The sequence below is a fragment of the Engraulis encrasicolus genome, chromosome 12 (assembly GCF_034702125.1).
Source record: "Engraulis encrasicolus isolate BLACKSEA-1 chromosome 12, IST_EnEncr_1.0, whole genome shotgun sequence".
In the NCBI taxonomy this organism is placed as follows: Eukaryota; Metazoa; Chordata; class Actinopteri; order Clupeiformes; family Engraulidae; genus Engraulis; species Engraulis encrasicolus.
This window is the reverse complement of record NC_085868.1, coordinates 10,587,560-10,597,475: the sequence shown is the minus strand read 5'-3', so window position 1 is coordinate 10,597,475 and position 9,916 is coordinate 10,587,560.

Here is a 9,916-nt window from a genome sequence, read left to right as displayed (position 1 = left end):
ATAATGTGTAGATCGGTTTTTGGAATGTCATATTGGAATGTCAGTCTCAACAATGGAATTTCATGTCACAACCAGTCTCTACAGTGACAATCCAAAAACTGACTGACACATTATGACAACAATCATAAACATCAAGGATGTCATTAATGTCATCAATGTTTCATTAATGTTCCTGATGCGTCATGTCATTCTTATCCCGGTTACATGGCACCCTTAAGCCAGGCTCAAACTAGGCCTACACGACTGTCCGATTTTGACGTCAGGGTGCACCGCACACTAGAAGAGCATTGCAACTGTCAATCTTATCCCTGATCACAAACACAGAGACAATGCCTGACGTTCTATTTCCAGTCGCAAATATCAAACAGTGTTTGATTTCTACGATTTGCGATTTTGAGCTGCCAAGGTTCTATCTTAGAACGTCGCACACAGTGAGGAAATCTTGCCCGACAATCGCTTGCAATGGACCTCGCGGGTAATGTTCCCCTGATTGTCGTAAGGGGGGGTTTCAGACGAGAATCGGGCCGATAGTCGTATAGTTTGAGCCTAGCTTTATGTGGACCCCTTCAAATAAAGGGCTACTGACCCAAGTTCCAGTCAGATCTTACGCCCATCCAATCCCGTTTTAGCCGAGTGCAGGGTCGAAGTTTAAAGTTCATATAGGGCAAGGAAGAACAGCACACCGTTTTTTTTTAAATAATAATGAATTTAAAGGGAGTTCATCAGTGTGCGGTTCTTCCGTGCCCTACTGAACCAAGTTACTACAAGGTTAGGGTTATGGGTTTTCTTGTGGTGCAGAATGCTGTACCCGTAACATATTGTTAGTTTTAGCATGTAAAGTGAAATAAGTAAGGGTTAACGTTCGGCGAGAAGGTCGCTACCGTGGAATAGCAGCACGACAGAGAGAATCTTTAGACCCCGACGCGGAGCGGAGGGGTCTTGTTCTCTCTGAAGTGCTGCTATTCCACAAAGCGACCGACTCGCCGAATGTTAACCCGCTTATTATATGGATATACTTAAATGATTCACACATGGCGGGGACATTTCTTTAGACCTATTTAATGTTAAGATTGTTGCTGCGCAAAACAAAACAGTGCCGTTGTGGAACACCGCTAGGCAACAGCTAGGTAGCCAGGACAACAGGTGTTGTCTATCACAGCAGCTGATTAGAGTGACAAAAGACCGGACTCCCTGCGGAGTGATATGAAACATTCGCTTTAGCCACTGACTTGTATACAAGCCAGTGGCTTTAGCAGTGAACGTCTTGTTGCCATTGACAGCGGTAGCTAGGACAACGGGTGCTGTCTATCACAGCAGCTGATTAGAGTCTTGTTGAAAAGTCGCTTTAGCAGTGAAAAGTCTTGTTGCCATTGACAGCGGTCTGTTATAGACCAACCCGTCCGTTATCGAAAAATAACAGACGTCCGAACGTTGGGGAGCCCCGTTGAAATGAATGGAGCATTCGACAGATGACGTCACAACCATATAATAACCGTACATAACGTGTTGCATGTATAGATACCGTAGGGCTACACTGTTCGAGAAAGTGTAAAATGGTAGGCCTACTTAAGAACAACCACCAATATTCTTATGTTGACTGTCAACAATGGAAAAGTGCATCCTATTGCTACCTTAATAGAAATGTTTACTGCATTACTTACTTTTTGTGGACTTGTTCCATAAATACACAGAGTTACACATTTATTTTCTCTCTCTCTCTCTCTCTCTCTCTCTCTCTCTCTCTCTCTCTCTCTCTCTCTCTCTCTCTCTCTCTCTCTCTCTCTCTTTCTGTGTGCACTCACGATAACGCGATGCACTGATAACAGCTTTTAAAACTCTGGTAGGGAAAAGGGCAGGCAGTTCTGGTTCTACTCTCCAGCAGCCACAGAAAAAAATCCAAATAGTCTGTTTTTTATGCTCTTTTGGATCTCATTTTTCAAAGTAAAAAAACCCAATATATCCCTTTTTCATTCCCTAAAGGTTTCTTCTTCTTCACCGCAGCCATTAAAGCAGTTCCTTTTTTTGCCAGGTCATTCCCCAACAACCCCATTCACCACTGAAATATAATATAAAATGAATGAATGAATGAATGAATGAATGAATGAATGAATAAATGAATGAATGAACGAATGAATGCGCAACTGAGACGAAACTTACAAATGAATCTTATGTAGTGGAGTGAGTGAGTCAGTCAGTACTTACAGTTAATGGCAAACACAACAGCTCTGATTGGAGTGTGTGAATGATAAAGCTGAACTGAAACCAGACACAAATAGATGAATCAGATCATTTTTGCCAAGTGAAAGCTGGGAGTGAAGTGAAATGAGAGGGTTATAACGTAGGCCTACACACATTCAGGCTTTAATTGTGCATGCAGTTAACGGCTAATTGAAATGAAACACAAATTAACGAAGCAGATCCTTTTTGACCATTTAAAACTTGTGTGGAGAGGAGAGAGAGAAGGGGCTAGGTCGTGCCCATGGTCAGCACACGGTAACTGGTTAATTACAAGGTAATCAACACAACAGCTCCTGTTGTTGTGTGCAAGTGAAAAAAAAACCAACTCAACACAAATAAATGAATCGGATTTTTGACAATTGAAACCAATAGTGAAGTGGAACGAGAGGATGATGTGGTGTCCACACTTTCAGGTTTCTACGGTGCACACAGTCACACGCTTAATCACAAGCTAATGAACACAGCAGCTCGTGTTGGTGTGTGTAAGTGAAGGTGATGGTCCATGACATTGCTGCCCGCCCCACCGCTGCTTGATATTCCCCAGGCTGCAGCGCAAACGCACCACGGTGGGCACTGTAACCATAGTGACATCCAGGTTTTTACACTCTTCTACACAAGATCACAGGCCCGTGTTCATCTTTTTTTTTCAGAAAAGGGGTTGAATAGTGGTAGAGTGTAGGGAGAAGTGTGTGTGTGTGTGTGTGTGTGTGTGTGTGTGTGTGTGTGTGTGTGTGTGTGTGTGTGTGTGTGTGTGTGTGTGTGTGTGTGTGTGTGTGTGTGCGTGTGTGTGTACATGTGTGCACATGTGTGTCTGAATGTGCTTGTGTGTGTGCGTGTGTGCGTGCATGCGTGTGTGTGTGTGTGTCTATGTCTCTGTCCATGTGTGAGTGTGTGTGTCCGTATGTGTCTGCGTGGGAGTGCGTGGGAGGAGGGTGTGTGATGGTGGAGGTTGGAGGAGTGGTTGAGGTGAAGCCAGTGGCTGTGAAAGACATCAGTTTGTGGAGGAGGCCCGCGAGGACAGCTAGCCACATCTGGTCTCACTCCACTCATCTGCAGGCAGAGCCAAGTGACATGCAGAGGTGATGTGCTGCGCTGCTCCATAGTGCCTCTCAATGAACACTCTCAGAAAAGGAAAAGGACGACCAAAAGTATGCAGCCATTTCATTTCAATTAGAGGCTATGTGTAGGGCTGATTCACAAGACCTCTAGCCACCTTGTGCAGATGGGAAGATACTTTGCAGAAAAGAGTAAGCTACATCATAATAACATCGCTGTAACATTACAGAGAGGCTCACGTAAAAAATTAAGACTTGGTCATTAGGGGCTGATCACTATTTATTGTTGGGGCCACCGGAGGAAAATAGGGGAGGGTCATGTCATTTTTTTCTTTGTTGTCAACCAACATTTTTATCTAAAGCTCATTCAAACATGTTGCCCTATTTATTTAAAAAAAAAGATGGATGTAAAGACTTCAAGATCAGAATCCAACATTCAACAGCAATGTTGGTCAATCAACGCTTGTCAAAAGATGTCCGTAGGGGTGGGTCATGCATTTTTTTTGGCGATGTCTTGGGTTTGGTCGTCAAAGTTTTGTAGCTAGCTAGGAGAAGGTCATGCAAAATTTGACAACCAATGATGAAAATCTTCGGAACACCCCGGAAAGAAAAGAAAACCTAGCAGTCCCTTACAATTTTGGTGACAATAAGGTTATAACAGAAGCTCTGCACAAAGGGGTTAAAGAAACCAGCACCTTCAGCAAAGAAAAATGATGATTGAAAAATATATTTAATCATTTAATTCAGGGGTGATGTGCTGGGATGCCCCACGATGCCTTTACAGAAACCAACAATTTCAGATGAACAAAATGTTCAACAAAAGTAAACCATAGGCTACAGTTACTCATTTAATTGCATGCAGACATGATAGTTCATAATTTAAAGAAACCAAATGATGACCAAAATAATATAGGCTATCTTTTACTGTAATTGCTTTCAGAGGTAACGTGCTTTGATGCTCCATGGTGCCTTTTAAGAGACCAGCACATTCAAAGGAAATGATGACAAACCTTTCCTGCATAGCCTCAAATTTAAGCTTGTTTTTACTAATATGTTAATTCAGAGTCTTGGCATTGTGATGTGTTGTTATGATGCAGCTGCATATTTTTCAGCAAATAGTGAGGCAGCTCCATCAGCAACAACTAGCCAAATAAACCAACACTTTTAGAAAAAGTAATAACAACAGAATGAGGAAGATACTCATCTTATGTGGTTCCTAGATTTCATGCAAAACTAAGGTCAATGCTTAACAGGTGGAGGTCAATCTAATCAAGGCAATCAGTTTTGACCCTTGTGTGGTAACAACCTCTTGTTTCAAGAAAATCAATCATCTTAGCAGCGTGTACGTACTTCTTTCTGTGCTAATGTGTGTTTCTGTGTAATTATGTAGGTGCGTGTGTGTGTGTGTGTGGGGGGGGGTGTATGTATGGCATACATTTGTGTGTATGCTGTGTGCCTATACATGCAAGTGTGTGTGTGTGTGTGTGTGTGCGTGCGTGCGTGTGTGCGTGCGTGCGTGCGAGTGTGCGTGCCTGTGTGTTTACTGTACTGTAGCCTACTTGTGGTGAATGCGCATGTTGGTATACGTGTATATGTTGGTATATGCTGCGTTTGAGACATGGCAGATCAAAGGGTCATAATGGGCTGGGGCCAGAGGCCATTGTTCCCCCACGCTTGCCTTTCCCCTTCACCCTTCACCCTTCACCCATCCACCTCCATCCTCCACCCCCAGCTCCCCAACCCTGCCACCACCTCCCCCCCGCCCTGGCATTCCTCCACATCAAAGCCTGCTGGGGGCCGGTGATGGATGGATTGTTCTCCTCCAGGCCGGCCGGCTGCTTGGCCACCTTGTTGCGTCACAGACACTGATAGATCCATGTTGGGGACAAACAAGGGCTAAATGAGCAGGGATTGGTTAAAGACGGAGGGGGGGAGAGAAATAAAAGAGGGATAAGAGGAGAGAGGTGAAAGGGTTGCTGCCAAATTACTGGCAGGCCCCTTCTCAGTTAAGAAAATTGTTACCACCTTATCGGTGTGGCCACCTCTGAGCGGGGAGGAGAGGAGGAGAAGAGAAAGGGAAGAAAGGACGGGGAGGAGAGAAGAAGATAGTGGAGGAGGAGGAGGGATGTGGATGAAAAGGGGGTGCTGGCACAGAGGAGAGGGACAGGAAAGGGGGATGGAGAGAAGACAGCGGAGAGGAGGAGAAGAGAGGACGTTTTAGAGGGAAACAGAAGGAAAATGACAGCTCCCAGTGCTTTAGCCAGGCAGAGAGAGAGAGAGAGAGAATGATGACGAGAGAGGGAGGTAGGAAGGAGAGAGAGAGAGAAGAGAAGAGAAGAGAAGAGAAGAGAAGAGAAGAGAAAAGAAGAGAAGAGAAGAGAAGAGAAGAGAAGAGAAGAGAAAAGAAGAGAAGAAAGTGAAAAGAAAGAAAGAAAGAAAGAAAGCTAGACAGATGTTACCAGAAATAGAAGAAACGATGAGAAGGCTGAGAGGCTCCTGTTCTCCCTAAACCCAAATCCCAAATCCCACTCCCTGCCTTTTGGTTCGGTAAATGTTGTTTTCCCTTCACCCTATCAGATTGAGTCCCGGGGGGCCCTGGGGGGGTCTTGCCTTCCTCAGATCAGAGGACACGGGGGTCTCTACCCTGTAAGTGGGGGTAGGGTGGTGGATGGAGAGGGTTAGCTTTTGCAAAGTGGGGCTGGAGGGAAGAGTAGCGTAGAGAGGGGCAGAGTGGGTGTGCGTGGGCATCAAAGGGGTGTAGTATATTTGGGGAGGAAAGCTGATAGGGGTTTTCTTATAGGCCTTGGTCTGCATCTGGGAGGTGGGATTGGTGGGGTGGGGTCGAGGGTCGGTGTGGGGTTGGGGGTGGGTGTTGGTGGTGGGGGGGTGGGGGGGGGTTACAGCCCAAGGAAACAACAGGAAACATCCCAAACACACAGCTAATTAATCTTCTGGGGTTGTGTAATGTAGAGCAGTGTGTGGGGTTCTGAGAGAAGGACAGAGACAGAACAGAAAGAGCAAATAAAAGAGAGAGAGAGAGAGAGAGAGAGAGAGAGAGAGAGAGAGAGAGAGAGAGAGAGAGAGAGAGAGAGAGAGAGAGAAAGAGGAAGAGAGTTCATGAATAACTTAACTCCATCCATCATACATCTGAGAGAATGTGTGTGTGTGTGTGTGTGTGTGTGTGTGTGTGTGTGTGTGTGTGTGTGTGTGTGTGTGTGTGTGTGTGTGTGTGTGTGTGTGTGTGTGTGTGTGTGTGTGTGTGTGTGTGTGTGTGTGTGTGTGTGTGTGTGCGTGTGCCTGTGCATGACTATCTGAGTGTCTCCTTATGGAGAAAAAAATGGCTAAACAGTGTGTTTTGGGGGAAGTATTTTGGAGAGTTTAAGCCATTTGTCCCTTAGAGACATTTCAACTACATTTCTCTTCCTTTGAGTCCACTAAAATTGATGCAGCAACAAAGACTGTTAACAAATACCGTCAAAATGTGTTTTTCATAGCAGACAAAAAAGTCACAAAATGTTACCACATTTGGTCTTTTATCTCCATGTCTGTGAAAGACAAACTTTTTGAATTTTGAGGCCAACGCATTTGTTCTTGAATAAGGAGACATTTTAATCCTGATCGTCACATAGCCTCGATGATATGATTGGGATTCATCAACTTCGAACATCTTAAACTGATTTAGAAAGACTTATCAGTAGCTTGACAGATTTATAGATTCAATAAATATCCTCGAAACATAACAGACCTCAAAAACAGTATTGGAAACACATCATGGAAGCAAACTCCTTTGTACACAGTAAATGTTGCAGAGTTAATTCAACACTTAGAGAGTCGATTTCATATCTTCTAGCGTGTTTTGGTCCCAGGATACTCTCCAAATCTTGAATTAGCACTCCATGTTGTACAGTGTACAATTTTTACACGCTTTCCAATGAAACATAAACCAAGAAGGAAAGTGTTGACCAGAATGACCTGACAATCCCGCCTCACTTATCAACACTGACACTTAACGTAACTCATCCTGTTCTGTTGAAACGAAGAGCGTTTTTCAAAAGACTCGTGTGTAGTGGCGAGTGGTCTGCAGGGATGGGAACAGAAGCTGTCAGCGGTGTCCTTACTCAATCCCCTCCCCACCTTCCCCACCCCGAGGCCATCGCGCCAAGACCACAAGGAGACACCAACACCAACATGCATAGATGTAGCTTCTGGTACAGCCTTGTTCTGAATGAATGAAACGAAGGTCAGCACTCTTAAATCTGAAGAGTGCTGCTGTCCTTCGTTTCATTCATTCAATTAAGTTTTTTGTGGCATTCGGCACCCAGTTAAGAACTGTTAAAAATAGCCTATTTACTGTAGGCGATAGTGTGAGCGCGTCTTCGCCACTTTTACAGCCTTGTTCTGTACACACACAATACACAGAGAGAGAGAGAGAGAGAGAGAGAGAGAGAGAGAGAGAGAGAGAGAGAGAGAGAGAGAGAGAGAGAGAGAGAGAGAGACAGAGACAGAGACAGAGACAGAAACAGAGACAGGGATGTGGGGGGTGAAGAAAAGGAGAGACGCAGTTAGGGAAAGAGAGATACACAAAGAAAAGAGTCCATGGAAAAGAGAGGGGACATGAGGGGTGGGGGGTGGAGAGGAAAAGAGGGAAAGAGATAGAGTGGTGCAGCAGGGAGCAGGGGAGAGAGAGAGGGGCAGGGGGAGGAAAGAGAAGGAGAGAAAAGAAATCTATCTCTCTGCGGAACATCTTCTGGCTCGGTTGAGCAGGTCTGGTTGGGAAGCCGTCCCAGACCTCTGGTCAACTCTGCCAAGAGTTCAAAGCTCTTTCAGGAGTCAGGCAAGTCTGTGTGTGTGTGTGTGTGTGTGTGTGTGTGTGTGTGTGTGTGTGTGTGTGTGTGTGTGTGTGTGTGTGTGTGTGTGTGTGTGTGTGTGTGTGTGTGTGTGTGTGTGTGTGTGTGTGTGTGTGTGTGTGTGTGATAGAGAGAGAGACAGAGAGAGAGAGAGAGACCGAGAGAGAGAGAGAGAGAGAGAGAGAGAGAGAGAGAGAGAGAGAGAGAGAGAGAGAGAGAGAGAGAGAGAGAGAGAGAGAGAGAGAGAGAGAGAGAGAGAGAGAGAGAGAGAGGAGTGACACAGAGAATGGGTTTGTGTTAGTTCATGAGAGTGTGCGTTTACACAAACTTGTGTATACTGGGAGGTCCCAATTCCCACCAATGACAATGGCAAAAGCCTGTGTTTAACTGTACAACAAAGTCAACCCCCACCCCCTACACACACATACATCATCACCCCTCCACCACCTCAGCCATTCTTCCTCCAACCAACTTCTCTATTAGCGCCAATCGCTTCAGGATGTCTGTCGTCATGAAAGACAAATAAACATAGGAGCATTTGCAAAAAAAGAGAACCAGGGGTTAAAAAAAAAGAAAAAAAGAAAAAGGAAAGCAGTGAGAAATCTACAACAGCACAATCAGAGGAGGTTACGACCAAAAGAACTGGAACTGCTTCCACATGGCCTGTTCATGAACTTGATTCCACATCCAAAGCACACGGTCAGTGATCCAAAAGCGACAAAAGCAGTTAGTCCGAGAACAAATGTAGAGGGGCCCCAACAAATCCCCTCAGGTCTGCCTGCCCGACTAACAAGCTTGTGAGTTGTAGCTCTTTCTTTTTTTTAACCTCAGGACACATGGCAACTGTTTTCTGAATTGCGTTAATCTGATGGAAACACACCAATTGCTTTCTAAGAGTGTAAATTGCACTTTCAGTAATAATGAATGAAGGTGAAATGCTTTTTGCATTTCAAAAGCTTTATAGTTGATAAAGAGATACGCTTTCTTCGCACAGTCGGCGTCCGATTTGTCACCATTTCCCTGGAACAAAACGAGGTGATTTTCTGATTACATCATTTTTTCCATCACTCTCAGGATTGAGAGAAGAACACTCGCAGAAGAACACAAAGAACACTTTTGTATTTACATGTATGTCATTATGCCTATTGCTGACTCGGGAATGTTCCCTGTGTATTTGTTTAGCTTCTTTTTAGAATTGGTTCATGAAGGACAATTTTGCTGCTTTCATGTTTGTCAAAAAACATTTCAAAAGCGTTACAAGTATGAATCATGGTGGTCTGTATGAGTGTGATTGACAGGATATGAAACCGTGAAATGACTGCATTCATGTCGATCAAAAAGACTGAGACGCTTGGTGTGTGTTAAGAAGTGAGGGGGAAATATGAACAGAGGGAATAGGTGGAAGAGAGAGCAAGAGAGAGAGAGACAGACAGACAGACAGACAGACAGACAGACAGACAGACAGACAGACAGACAGACAGACAGACAGACAGACAGACAGACAGACAGACAGACAGACAGACAGACAGACAGACAGACAGAAGTGACTTGACTCCATGATAACACTGGAGATCCAAATGTTCAACTCAGTTCAGCGGTACAGTGCTGAACATAGAGTGATGGCTCTTTCTCAGCCACTCTCAAGTCTCATTCTCCCTCCCTCTCTCTCTGTTTCTCTCCCTACTAAATACAGAGTGTAATGGATACTATTACCAGTAGTAGTAGTAGTAGCAGCAGCAGCAGCAGCAGTAGTAGTAGTAATTCTACTACTATTAG